We start from the raw sequence: 13,835 nt of genomic DNA, 5'->3' as shown, positions 1-13,835 counted from the left end.
CAGCAAGACAAGGGCTACCAGCCCACTCAGCAGGAGGACCCCAGGGGCCTCCAAACCTGAAGGCACCTCAACACTGGACCTGCATGTCCCAGCTGAAGTCCCCAGACAGAGGCTTTCATGGTGGTAGACCTGCTGGCAACCAGGCCCCTGGCCTTAGCTGGTGTCACAAAATGGGTGCAACAACATACAACAAAATCTAGAGTCTCCCCCAAAGCAGTCCTCTAGGCTGTGGTAACTGTGGTAGTGGTGGTGGTTGGGTGGTTGTTGGCAGCAGGTGGCTGCGGCTGCAGCTGTGGGGGCAGCCTGTCATGGTGATCTCCAGGGGTCAGCAGCAGTGTCGTCTTCAGTTGCAGGGCAGCAATTTCTTCTGTGGCAGTAGCATCCAGAAAGAAGACCTCCAGGCGATCTCAGGCTTGCAGCAGCGGAATCAGAGGCAGCAGTAATGACAGCAGTGGCTGATTGACAGGAGACCTCAGGTTCAGCAGCAGCGACCACAGAGGTACCCAGGGAATTCACATATGACGTAACCGAGGCCGTGCCCAGAGAAGAGAAGTCACTCCCAGCTCGCAGTGACTTCTGTGGCAGCCCAGAAAGAAGACCTCTAGGCGATCTCAGGCTGGTAGCAGTGGAATCAGAGACAAAAATCTCTTACTTATTTGTAATTTCAACTTTTGTTCTCTTTTTTAGAATATAAATTTTATAAAAGTGTATCTTGTAACAGTATTATATTTTTATTTGGCAAGAGAAGCATTAAAATAAGAAATGTTTTTATTTAACTTTCCTCCTTCAGTATGTCAGACATTTTCACGTTCATTTAATCTGAAATATCATTCACACTCTTCATTCTCCTGCCTGTATTAGACATCACAGGTAGCTTAATAAATGCTAGTTTGATATTGTCTATTTATTTTACTTTTTAAAAAAACTTATGGAATAACAAAGATTTAGTACAGTGATAATGTAGAAAAAAATTAAAACCTATTTTCCCTAATGTAATAACAGTAAAAGATAGAAATGAATTAAGTTGATTATAAGTCATTTTTATTTATAAATCATCATTATGCTTGCACTATATAAGAATTCAACTTAAATACAAAGATTTAGTGAACAGTTAGGTGGCAGATAAATAGGATCAGAAGTGCCTTTCAAAACCCGTAGTGGTGTTTATTTAGAAAAACACTGACCTTTGTCTAGAGTTGAACTGTTTTGTCTAAAGAATGAAGTTTTGTGTTGTACTGATGGTGGTAATGCTGAGAATCAAACCCAGGGCCACAACCATTAAAGAAAAGACATTTGTGACATCACAAAATACACAACTGGATATTTCAGTAGCATAAAATATTATGTTATTGTATCCCCATAGAATTGCCTCTATATTTGTCTGCAGATTCTTCCAATAAATCATAGTAGTTCTAGAATAAAAAATGAAAATAAGAGGAATTTTAATATAAGCATCATTAATACTTCACAAATATTTATTTTGTACATGCTATGGTCAAGAAATGCATTAAGTAGGATGTGCTCAGAAGCACAAAGACAAATGACATATCTTTGTTCTGTAGTTGTTTGAAATCTAGTGAGAATGATTGACACTTTATTAATATTCATATTAGAGAATACAGAAAATGTTAGGACACAGGGTACCTTAGAATTTAAGAATTCAGTCTTAGCCTAGATTTAAATGTGGATTCCAGTTTGCAACACCTGAAAAGGTCTTCAGAAGTTCTTCCAGAGTATAAACTTCAGAGCAAAGTAGAACAAAACAAACAAACAAAGGACTATTTACAGTACTACCATCAGTTATGCTGTTATTAGGGTGAATGGATAAAGTTTGTAAAATGTGCTTTTCATGGAATCTGTTGGTCAGTAAGCATTAAAGAAAAGAAATTGTCATTATTATTAAAGAGATAAGCAATGACACCTGAGAGCAAGATCAATTATTTTTGAGTATGCATACTGAGATGTTTAATAGAGGATATACTATTTGAGTTATGCTTATAAATAGCATTTGGATATTGACAATATTGGAAAGAATTGGGAAATATATTTTTGATTGAGGGAAATAATAACCAAAGACATGGAGAATGTGATATTTGAGGAAAATTGTGAATAGACGACTGCAATCAATTCAAAGGGAAAATATTTTCAAAAATAAGATATCAATAAGAGGCCAGCTGCAGAACCATGAGAATGAAGCTGTAATAGTTACAGAGATTAATCACAGATGAAACCATGATTTCAAGTTTAAGAAAGAATCCAGGAGGATACTAAAATTACTTTTCAATTTTAAAAATCTACCAATAGAAAAGACACATACAATGTAGGAATAATATCTTAAAATTTATTTTAATATTGCATGAGAAGTATTTATCTTCATGGCTATATTTGATTGAAATAAGTTATCAAAATCATGATCAAATTCAAATTTTCGATAGTTGTCTTGTTTGTTTTTACTTGTTGTATTCTTTCCATTTGTTTCTCAGAACATATTTGGCAGGAATTTCTCTTTCAAATATCATTTTGAAAAATGCTATTTATGGTAAATCATCTTACTAATGCACTGAGGTAAATTTTAAGAGCTTGGACTAACAAATCCATTTTTTACCATTTAAATAAATTATTGAATTATATTCATCATTTAAAAAGTGATTCTTACAATTTGATACTGATCATAGTTTGAATATATAAAATAATTCCTTAAACAAGTTACATAGATTTCATAAGGTACTCTCATATATGACACTGCTATTTTCATAGTTGAGTTAAGCCTTGCAATAGGTACATAAACTACCCAAAGAATGACTGACCAAAAGCTTATAAACCTGACTATAAACATCATAACTATTGAACCGTGAAGTGAAAAACAAATATCTATAAGTTGTGTAACATCTATCTATCTATCCATCTATCTATCCATCTATCTATATCTATTTTTTTTCTTTTTTTTTTGTACCAGAGATCGAACTCAGGGGTGCTTAGCCACTGAGCCATATCCCTAGCTCTTTGTATTTTTTATTTTGAGATAGGATCTTGCCAAGTTGCTTAGGGCCTTGCTAAGCTCCTGAGGCTGACTTTGAACTTGGGATTCTCTTACCTCAGCCTTCTGAGCAGCTGGGATTTCAGGTGTGCACCATCATGCCCAGTTGCAGCATGAGTTTGTTTTTGTTTTTGTTTTTTTTAATTTGTAAGTAATAATTTAAAAGGGAACATGCCACATGTACTTCCATTTTTGGTTAAATAAGAAAAGCCTGATTGGAAAGGCAATGTTAGAGAGCAAGGAAGTGGTTAATTCTTGTGTAGGAACTGATGGCATTCCTGAAACAGGTAGCTAGAATCACTTCAAGGACACAAGCCAGGGGTTCAAATTTCATGTGGCAATACTTAAGATACAGACAGTCTGTGTGATATGATCTGTATTCTTGCTGCTCTAAGTGCCATAAATAATTACACAGGTGCAATTTCAAGAGTGCTATAAATGAGAATAACTCTGATTCTTATAGGTTGGGAATTTTCTGTAATTGCAGAAAGCTCAAAGTGCTTGTCTTACATGGATTTTGATATCTGGCCAAGTATTCACAGCAATTCACTCTGGGGCCAAGACTGTTTCCTGACTCCCAGGTAGATTTCAGATAAGATCAGATGCAGAGAGAGAATGGCCTTCTCTGGAAAACTATTTCAAAAATTGAGAAAAATATTTCTTGAAATATGTGTATTTGAACAGAAAAAAAAATAGTGGCAATATATTTTTAAAATGGCTATGTTTGCTTAAATTACATTTTCATTTACAATTTATCAGTGAAAATACTTTGGTTTGTTTAAATACATATTATTAAATAGGTAATTGTGGTTTTTCCTTTAATTGTTTAACACAACAAAATACTTTGGCAACCTATAAAATTGGACTAAGATGTTTAGTTAGAATTAGAAATGTTCTATTGGAAATTTAGATTTACATATAATAATGAAACATAAATGATTTTGGCATTTCAAATTGTTTCTCATTAGTCAGAGTGCAGTGTAAATTCCATGCCCCACCAAGCCCTACCTAAAATACACATTCTCTCTCCAACCTTTGGACCCCCTTTGTCCACTCTCATCCTCATCCTCGTTTTCATTATCCTCATTACTATGTTACTTATTGGAATTCAAGGCTTTGACCTTATGTTTTTTTTTTCCTCCTGCTTAGAATAATATTCATATGGTGAACATATTGTAACAGCTCATGTTACAACTCTTCAGACACCTCTTCAGGGAGTCTTTACTGGCTCTTTCTTGAATCAATTTTCTTTCTTCTTTCTTTTGCTCCTTCCTTTCTTTTTCTGCTTCCTTCCTTCCCTCCATCCCTCACCCCTTCTTTCTTCCTTTCTTCCTTCCTTCTCTCTCCCTGCCCCCCGCCTCTTTCTTTCTTTTCTCTCTTGTTGTTTTGGTGCTGAAATTGAATAGAGAGCCCCTCTCACACTTATCCTGCATTCTACCACTGAGCTGTACCCTAGTCTTTTGTTTCTTTCTCTCTCACTCTCTCTTTATTTCATAACTGCCAAATTTTATGGTAGTTTATGGAATTGAAAACCAAAGGAAATATAAATTGTCATCTTGTCTTTGAAATTTCTTCTTGCAACAAAGCCTGACCTAACCAGAAATAGATACGGAGGCAGGGGATGTAATCATTGTGAAAAACATTGGAGCACTCTGTTCATAACAAGGCCTGCCCTCAACAGAAACTGTTCTACCAGAGTCAAAACTAGTGAAATTTTATCAGTATCTAATTGACCTGGTAGAAGAGAATACTCAGTTCCAGTTTGCTCTGGGTTTCCATGTGTGGGAATGGAAATATTCAACTCTAGCTTTTTCAAGCAATCCTTGAAAGGAGTGGGGATTAAGAAGCATTTGTGAAATTCATAGTCCAATGTCACAAGCTTACTAAAAAACTAAGAACTAATCATAGAACTATAGAAATATCCCTCTGACATTTCTGCTATTATTTACTTCAGTTTTTAGGTCCAATAAAGCATGGCTCCCTTTCAGTGAAATATTGCAGGTCATAATAACAGGCAAAAACACAGTTTGAGAAGGTAGACTAAGCAACAGAACCAGAGATAGGTCAGAGATGTTGGGAGGAATAGAGTTTGAATTTAGAACAACTATGACCAATATGCTAAATGATCTAATGAAAACAGTAGACAGTAGCACAATATACAAGAATATTTGAATGATATAAGATCAGAGGTGGAAATTTTAAGACAACATAAAAAAGAATTACTAGATATACAAAAACAATATAAAGGAAAAGAAAAATGCCTCTGATGGGCTCCATAGTATATGGGCATGGTTGAGGAAAGAATCTTTGAGCAAAGACATGTCAGTAGCAATACCGAGTAACCAAACTGAAAAAACAAAGAGAAAACAGACTGAAGAACAAAGTAAGATAATATAAGAGTATATTAAAGAATTATGAGACAATTACATGAAATGTAGCATGTATATAAAAGGAATAACAAAAGAAGAAGAGAGAGACAAAGGAGCAGAAGAATTATTTGATGTAATCATGACAGAATTTTCCCAAATTAATGTCAAGTACCAAAGAACAGACCAAGGAAGCTCAGAAAATTTCAACCAGGAAAAATGCCAAGAGAACTACACCTAGGCTTTTTATATTTAAACTAAAGAAGACCAAAAATAAAGGGGGGGAAAAAAGAAACCTTCCAAAAAGCCATTTTACTTACAGAGGAGCAAAGATAAATTTTACATATGACTGCTCAGAAGCCATGCAAACAAGAAAGGAGTATAGAGATATTTCAAATGTTGACAGAAATGAAATCCTCATTAATTTAGAATTTGTATCTTACAAAGTTACCGTTCAAAAAGAGAAAGAGAAATAGACACTCAGACAAGCAAAATTTGAGAGAATGCATTGTCTCTTGGCCTTCCTTGAAAGAAATATTGAAAGTTCTTCAGATAAAGGAAAAGTAATATGGGTCAGAAATTGGGGCCTACATAAAGGAAGAACATTAGAGAAGGGATAAAAGAAAGAAAATTTAAAAAAAAACTTTTTTAAATTGCAAACTGAGACACAGATTTACTTGAACTTTAATGTTTTTGCTCAGTAAGTAAGGAAGGAAATACCAAATTTAATAGTAAAGGAGATTTCACCTGCCTTTCAGTGGCATAGCTCCTAGAGAATCTGAAGGCAATTTTTCATTTGCAATTCTCTGTTTCAGGGGCACTGTATCTTTTTGAGTATCTGATAATTCTTAATGTGATTTTAATGCATAAAGGGTTATCTTATAAATTTCATTTTTCCTTAATTCTGATTTTAAAGCTTAATTTTCAAGCAAGGTGCAATGGATTGTATAATTTACAAAATGTTCAATATGAATTTATTTTTGCCCATAATATCTATATAATTTTAATATAGCTTACACAAATGGGCTCATACTTGGTGGGTAGTTGTTGTTGTTTCTTTCTTTTTTTTTTTCTTCATACCAGTGATTGAACCAAGAAGCACTTAACCACTGAACCAGAGTTTTTTTGTTTTTACTTTGAGACAGTCTCACTAAGATGCTTAAGGCCTTGGTAAATTCCTGAGGCTGGCTTTGAACTTGTGATCCTCCTGTCTCAGCCTTCTAAGTCTCTGGGATTACAGGTGTGAGCCACCATGCCCAGCTGAGCTGGTGTTTTTTAAAGGATATTTAGATCAAATTCCTTGTGGGCAGAAATACTTTCTTATTCAGTCTTATATAACTACTACTTAATGTAGTGTTTGGCAGATGTTCAATGACTATTTGCTAAATAATAAATAACTGCCAGCATATACCAGTAACTTTAAATAAAGTGTTACAGTTTGCAGCATTTCAAATGGTCATATCTACCTGCTTTATAAGCACATCTTCAGGTAGATGAAAACAGTGTAGTTTGGTTTTCAAATTCTGTGCCTGTCTGGGTAGAAGTTGACCCAAACATGAATGAAAAGAACACAAGAACACTAGCTTGGGAGGGAAAAAAGTGAAAGCTGATAGGTCCATTAATTGTGGGGAAGAAATGGGTGGATATTAAGAAGTGGAGCAATGTGGAAGGTCTGATGCAGTACAGACTTTGAAAGTAGCTATTAATAATAAACGTAAATGTTGTCTGGTGGCTGATGCTGTTATTGGGTGGGATATATAGCAGCAGGGGTGAGAGAGGAGAGAATGACTTTATCTCTCCATAGCCCCTGCTTTTACAGGAGAATAGGATGACAATAATAAAATACTTCTGGAGGCTGGAAATTGAGATCAAGACACCAGCATGATTGGGCCCTGGAAGGACCAATTCTCAGAGTTGCAGATGCTAATTTCTTATTGTCTCCTTACATAATGGAAAGAGAAAATAGGTTTCTTTTATTTCTTCTTATTTTTAATCAATTTTTAAGTACATGAAAATGAAAATATAACTTAACTTGTGAGATGAGAAGAAACAGTACTTAGAAGGAAATTTGTGGCATTGAACACACATATTAGAAAATAATAAAGACCAGCCTGGCCATACTACCCAAAGCACTATACAGATTCAGTGCAATTTCAACTAAAATCTTAACATCATTTCTTATAGAAGTAGAGAAGGCAATTATGGAATTTATTTGGAAAAATAAAAGACCCAGAATAGCCAAAGCAATCCTTAGCAAGAAGAGTGAATCAGGAGGCATCACAACACCAGACTTTAAACTATACTACAGAGCAATAGTAACAAAAGTGGAATGGTATTGGCACCAAAATAGACATGTAGACCAATGATACAGAGTAGAAGACACAGAGACAAACCCACATAAATATAGTTATCTCATACTAGACAAAGATGCCAAAAACATACATTGGAGAAAAGATAGCCTCTTCAATAAATGGTGCTAGGGAAACTAAAAATCCCTATGCAGCAAAATGAAACTAAGCTCCTATCTCTCATTATGCACAAAGCTCAACTCAAAGTGGATCAAGGACCTAGGAATTAGACCAGGGACCCTGTGCCTAATAGAAGAAAAAGTAGGCCCAATTCTTCATCATGTCAGATTAGGCCCCAACTTCTTTAACAATACTCCTAAAGCACAAGAAATAAAAAAACACGAATAAATACATGGGATGAATTCAAACTAAAAAGCTTCTTCTCAGCAAAAGAAACAATCAATGAGTTGAAGGAGAGCCTACATTTGGGGAGAAAATTTTTGCCACATGTATGTCAGATAGAGCACTAATCTCCAGGATATATGAAGAACTCAAAAAAGTTTAACAGCAAAGAAACAAACAACCTAATAAATAAATGGGCTAAGGAACTGAACAGACACTTCCCATAAGAAGAAATACAATTGATTGACAAATATATGAAAAAATGTTCAACATCTCTAGTAATCAGAGAAATGCAAAGCAAAACTATTCTAAGATTTCATCTCACTCCAGTCAGAATGGCAGTCATCAAGAATACAAGCAACAATAAGAGTTGGCAAGGATGTGGTGGAAAAGGCACAATCATACACTGCTGGTGGGACTGCAAATTGGTGCAGACAATATGGAAACCATACCGCTTATGGAGATTTCTTAGAAAACTTGGAATGGAACCACCATTTGATCCAGCTGTCCTACTCCCTGGTCTATACCCTAAAGATTTTAAAACAGCATACTACAGTAATGCAGCCACTTAAATGTTTATAGCAGCACAATTCACAATTGCTAAACTGAGGAAGCAACTTAGATGACCTTCAATAGATGAATGGATAAAGAAACTGTGGTATATATACACAATGGAATATTACTTAGCATTAAAAGAGAATAAAATTATGGCATTTGCAGGTAAATGGATGGAATTAGAAAATATTATGCTAAGTGAAATATGCCAATCTCAAAACAAAACAAAACAAAACAAAAAAACAGGGCCCAATGTTTTCTCTGATAAATTGATGCTAATCCATATGGTGGAAGGGGTGTGTGGGATAAGTAGAGGAACTTTGGATGAGGCAAAGGGGAGGGGAGGAGGGATCAAAGGGGTAGAAAAGACAGTGGAATGAGACAGGCATCATTACCCTAGGCAAATGTATGATTACATAAATGGTGTGACTCTACTTCATGCCCAACTAGAAAAGTGAAAAATTCTGCTCCATTTGTGTAGAATGAATCAAAGAGCTTTCTACTGTTATGTATAACTGATTAGAAGAAAGAAAGAAAGAAAGAAAGAAAGAAAGAAAGAAAGAAAGAAAGAAAGAAAGAAAGAAAGAAAGAAAGAAAACAAAGAAGAAAGGAAGGAAGAAAGAGAGATCAGCTTGGTATGTTGGCACATGTCTGTAGCCCCAGCAAGTCAGAAAGCTGAGGCAGGAGGATGCAAGTTCAAAGGCAGACTTAGTAACTTAGTGAGGTTCCTAAACAACTTAGCAAGACCTTATCTCAAATTAAAAAAATAAATAAATAAAAAGGGTTGAGGACTATCTCAGTGGTAAAGCACCCCTGGGTTTAATCCTCATTACCAAGAAAAAAAATCAGAATCAATATAGGCTTCTACCTTTAAAAAGTAGGAAAACTATTAAATAAAAGTGAAGAGAAGAAATAACAAAAATTTGGTAATAATCAATGAAATTGAAATAGGATAGAAAATGTCTATCTCACAGGGGTGCAGTGGCACAAGCCAGTAATTCCAGTGATTAGGAATTCTGAGGCAGGAGGATTTCAAGTTCAAAACCAGCCTCAGCAACTTAGCAAGGCCCTAAGCAACTTAGTGATACCCTGTCTCAAACTGAAAAATTTAAAAAGAGGTTTGGGATGTGGCTAAATGGTTAATTGTCCCTGTGTTCAATCCCTGATACAAAACTAAAAACAGACATACAAACAAAAAATCCTAAAAAACACATAAAGAACATGCCTATATTGCTGTAAAGGGAGTGTGATGATTTGGGTGAGGTCTCAGAAGATGGGAAGACTGGGAAACTAACTACTGAGAGACTGGTTAAGTGATGGTGACCAGAAAGCTGATCAAAAGTTTGACAGTAAAGGCCATGCAGAGGTGGTATTAGATGGAAATGAGGACTATTCTATTGAAAGTTGAAGCCAAGGTCACACTTCTTACACCATTGCAAATAATCTTGCTGCATTGTATTTATGTTCTAAGAACTTTGTGGAAGACAGAATTTTAAAGCAATTATACTCTTTGACATAGGAAATATCTAAACAGCAAAGCATTCAGGTATTGCATAGGTGCTTTTGGACCTTTCAGTGCCACCTTGGAGCAAATAGGAGGAGAATTCTGATAGCTGGAAAATTTACTGACCAGCTGGGAAAGAGCAAAGAAAAAGCATAAGAAAAAGAAAGGGAAAAAAGCATAAGAAAAAGAAAGGGAAAAAGGAGGCCCCACAACCACTACCTAAAGAGAATATCTCAGATAAACGGGATCCAAATTAGCTAGACCCTGTCTCTACATAAAATAGTTGTAAAAAGGGTTGGGGGTGTAGCTCAGTGGTTAAGTGACCCTGGATTCAATCCCTGGTACCAAAAATAAGTATCCAAGTGCTGTGCAGGAGGTCAATGAAGGAAGGTCTTGAGAGCATCTCAAAAAACTGTGAAGGCTCCTCCCTCCTCCCATTACAGGTTCAGAGACTTTTGAGGACAGAATGGATTAAGGAAATGAGCCTAGGGTTATCTCCATAGGCTTGCTGTTTCTGGCCACCTTGGGATTCTGCTTTTTGCTTTCTGGTGAAGTGCTTGACAGTCACTCCAGCCACAGTTCAAATGAGCCCAGAAAAAGCTCATGGCATTGCTCTGAAGGGAGCAAGAGGCAGACTTTGGAAGTGTTCTTTCTGCAAGTGTGCCGGATGAAATAGCTATGTGGTGGTGGTGGCTTTTCACCAGTTTCTCAAAGGAATGCCTGTGAAGTCAGGCAGAAACTTTTCACAGGATCAGAACAGCCACAGAAATGCTCCATTAGAATGCCTAGCTGAGCTGTGGGAGCAGGCATGTAAGACCATGCGTTCTGCATATCTCTGTTTTGTGGTATACAGCATGAATGCTAACACTTAATGATAAAAACATTAGCTTTAAAGCATGTTTGTTTTTATTTTTAAATGTTGTTATTTTGTCATTTTTTCCCCCAAATAAATGTTACTTTTCAATATGGGACAATATAAAACCTTGACATGATTTTCTTCTGACATCTGTTGTCATTCAACTACAATTAATTTTACAAATATACATTTACTTATTGTGTTACGGAACATACATACAAATAGGAAACCTTGTTTCTTCAAATGCAAAAATATTAAAAAAAAACTTCTTAAAGCTAATTAAAACCAATATTGAAAATCAAATTAAAGCACCACTAGTCTTTGCTCTTGCATTAATTATATGGAAAATGTACTCAAAGGAATTTAGGAAATGTAGCAAGCTTTTGCTAAAGTCTAATGTTCCAGAAATTCATTTAATAGTTACTCTCTCCTTTCCTGACATAGGCTTGTATTTTTCAAAAGAGCATACTTTAAGAAAGCACAATGCACAAAATACCACATAAGGTCACCTTTCAGTGTTAGCAGTTTCATCCCATGTGTACAGTGTGCTCCTAACACCATTTTAGTATTGGCAGCCATGAAAGTTGCACCAAAATTCTTGGAGGTGAGTACTCCAACTACTAAAACCCTGAAACCACCTAAAAGCACAATAAAACAGATTTTCAGGGATAAAGGAAGAGAGAAAAAACAAAACCCCAAAAACTCTAGTCTTTGAGTTTGGCAGTCTTTCAATTTGGAAGGACTTTGCCACTTCCAAGTGAAGTCTGTGTTGCTGAATGGCAACTAATACAAAATAAAATTAAGAAGCAATGACAGTGTAATATTTGAAGTTACACTAAAGTTGAAATTATATCTGAGTGATAAAACTAGAGCTGTAAATAAATGAAAATTATTTTTAATAATATACTCTAAAATATTGTTTTTAAGTTCTTAGTTAGCAGATATTCTTCTTCAACTAGTTATGAGTGTCCTACTACTAGTCCTTCAACTAGTTATGAGTATACTACTATTTTTCATTTTCCCATGTATATTTCTTAAATCTTCTATAAATTTCTCTTTTTTACTGATGTCCGGTTTTCACTTTCAGATCTTTTAATTTCATCAGTGAATGAGATATACAGTCATACACGACATTCCTACTGAAAGCTGACATGTATTCTAGATCTTCTGAAGCTCCATAGACGTTTCCAAGCTCTTTATTAGTCTCTAAGACAGCATGAATTTATTTTCTTAAAATATAGAACATGTTGAATTTTGAAATAAGATACATGAAAAATTAATATTTGGATGTCAAAAATGAGCTATTTAAAATGAAATATTTAAGCCCTTAAACAGAAATTTTAATATAATGGTGAAAAAACAAAAAGTCAATGACCTTTCTTAGACAAATGGAAAATTAGAATGAAAATATAATTCTAAATGAACATTCCAAAAAGTTTTGTGGCATATTATGGAGAATATCCCCTTCAAATTCTGTGACCAATTATTTCTTCCTCATTGTCCTGTTTACAGACACTACAAATGTTAACACTTGATTTCCCAGGTTTATCGGATAAAGATGCAGGAGCACAGAGATTAAGTAAGGCTGTGTCCTGATGACACCATTTGGCAACTCTAGGACTGCCTGCCTCTGGACTCTTTATGTGAAACACTACTTAAAACAAAACACCCCAACTGTGCTGTTTAAGAAAACAAAAAGCAGATGTAGAAAAATTTAAGAGTTCTATAGCAAGTTATAGTCATCAGAGTAGAATAAAGACATTTTTAAATACAAGACAATGCAGGTGCCTCGTTAGCGCAGTAGGTAGCGAGTCAGTCTCATAAATACAAAACAATGCAAAATTTATGTCCCATGCATTAATTCTTGGGATGCTATAAAAGGCAAATGAGGTGATTAATACAGAAAGTGAATGATAAGACACTATAGCAAACAGGGACCTGACATCTATACTGCTTAATGTAGAAGTCTAGAGGATCATCACCAAAAGCCAGCTACAGAAAACTGTGCAGCAAATCTTGAGAATATCATCAGTCCCCTATTAACAGATTTTGATGTTAGTTCTTTAATTTCTTTCTCCAATTCTGTACACCTCAATTTAGCTTTCTGTAATAGCATCATTTGCTTCTTGGCAAACTTGATGAGACCTTCCCTGGGCAATGTTTCCAGCTGAAAGATGTTTCCAACTTGTTCTCACTCACATTTTCATGCCAAAAAACAAATGTCTTTCCACCCTTTAGGCAGCCTGCTGGTCAAACATTCTCTTTACCTTAGATGTACTGGTCCTATGGTGAGGACATCCTGTCCTGAACAGGATCCTGCACACCACATGCCTGAACCCAAGACATTCAGTGCTTCCATCTGAGGCCTACTTTGTTTCCAAGTTCTTTTTTTTTAAATTGCTTTCATTTTTTTAAATACATGACAGCAGAATGCATCACACTTCTTATTACACATATAGAGCACAATTTTTCATATCTCTGTATATAAAGTATGTTCACACCAATTCATGTCTTCATACATATACTTTGGATAATGTTGTCCATCACATTCCACCATTATTGCTAACCCCCTGCCTCCTCCCACCCCTCTGCCCTATCTAGAGTTCCTCTATTCCTCCCATGCTCCCTCTCCCTACCCCACTATGAGTGAGTCACCTTATATCAGAGAAAACATTCACCATTTTTTTGGGGGGGATTGGCTAACTTCACTTAGCATTATCTTCTCCAGCTGCATCCATTTACCTGCAAATGCCATGATTTTATTCTCTTTTATTGCTGAGAAAAATTCCATTGTGTATATATGCCACAATTTTTAATCCATTCATCT

General features: G+C 35.5%; 1 protein-coding gene across 4 annotated transcripts in view; it reads left to right on the top strand.

Moving 5' to 3' along the window:
- Positions 1–13,835, top strand: part of Hnf4g (hepatocyte nuclear factor 4 gamma) — a 261,440-nt gene that overhangs the window by 137,153 nt on the left and 110,452 nt on the right. For 2 of the 4 annotated variants that reach the window (XR_006855302.2, XR_006855301.2), the window contains exon 11: positions 348–499. The exons of 1 other annotated variant lie outside the window; for it this stretch is intronic. The gene's annotated coding sequence lies outside the window, so the exon portion shown is untranslated. Of the gene's footprint in view, positions 1–347; positions 2,631–13,835 lie in introns of those variants that run through there. One more of the 4 variants, XR_006855303.2, reaches the window with a different exon arrangement.

The sequence above is a fragment of the Marmota monax genome, unplaced genomic scaffold, assembly GCF_021218885.2.
Source record: "Marmota monax isolate L192 unplaced genomic scaffold, Marmota_monax_Labrador192_F-V1.1 WCK01_AAM20220418_F8-fsc00063, whole genome shotgun sequence".
Lineage (NCBI taxonomy): Eukaryota > Metazoa > Chordata > Mammalia > Rodentia > Sciuridae > Marmota > Marmota monax.
Note: the sequence above shows the minus strand (reverse complement) of the source record. Positions and strands in the feature narration are given on the sequence as shown.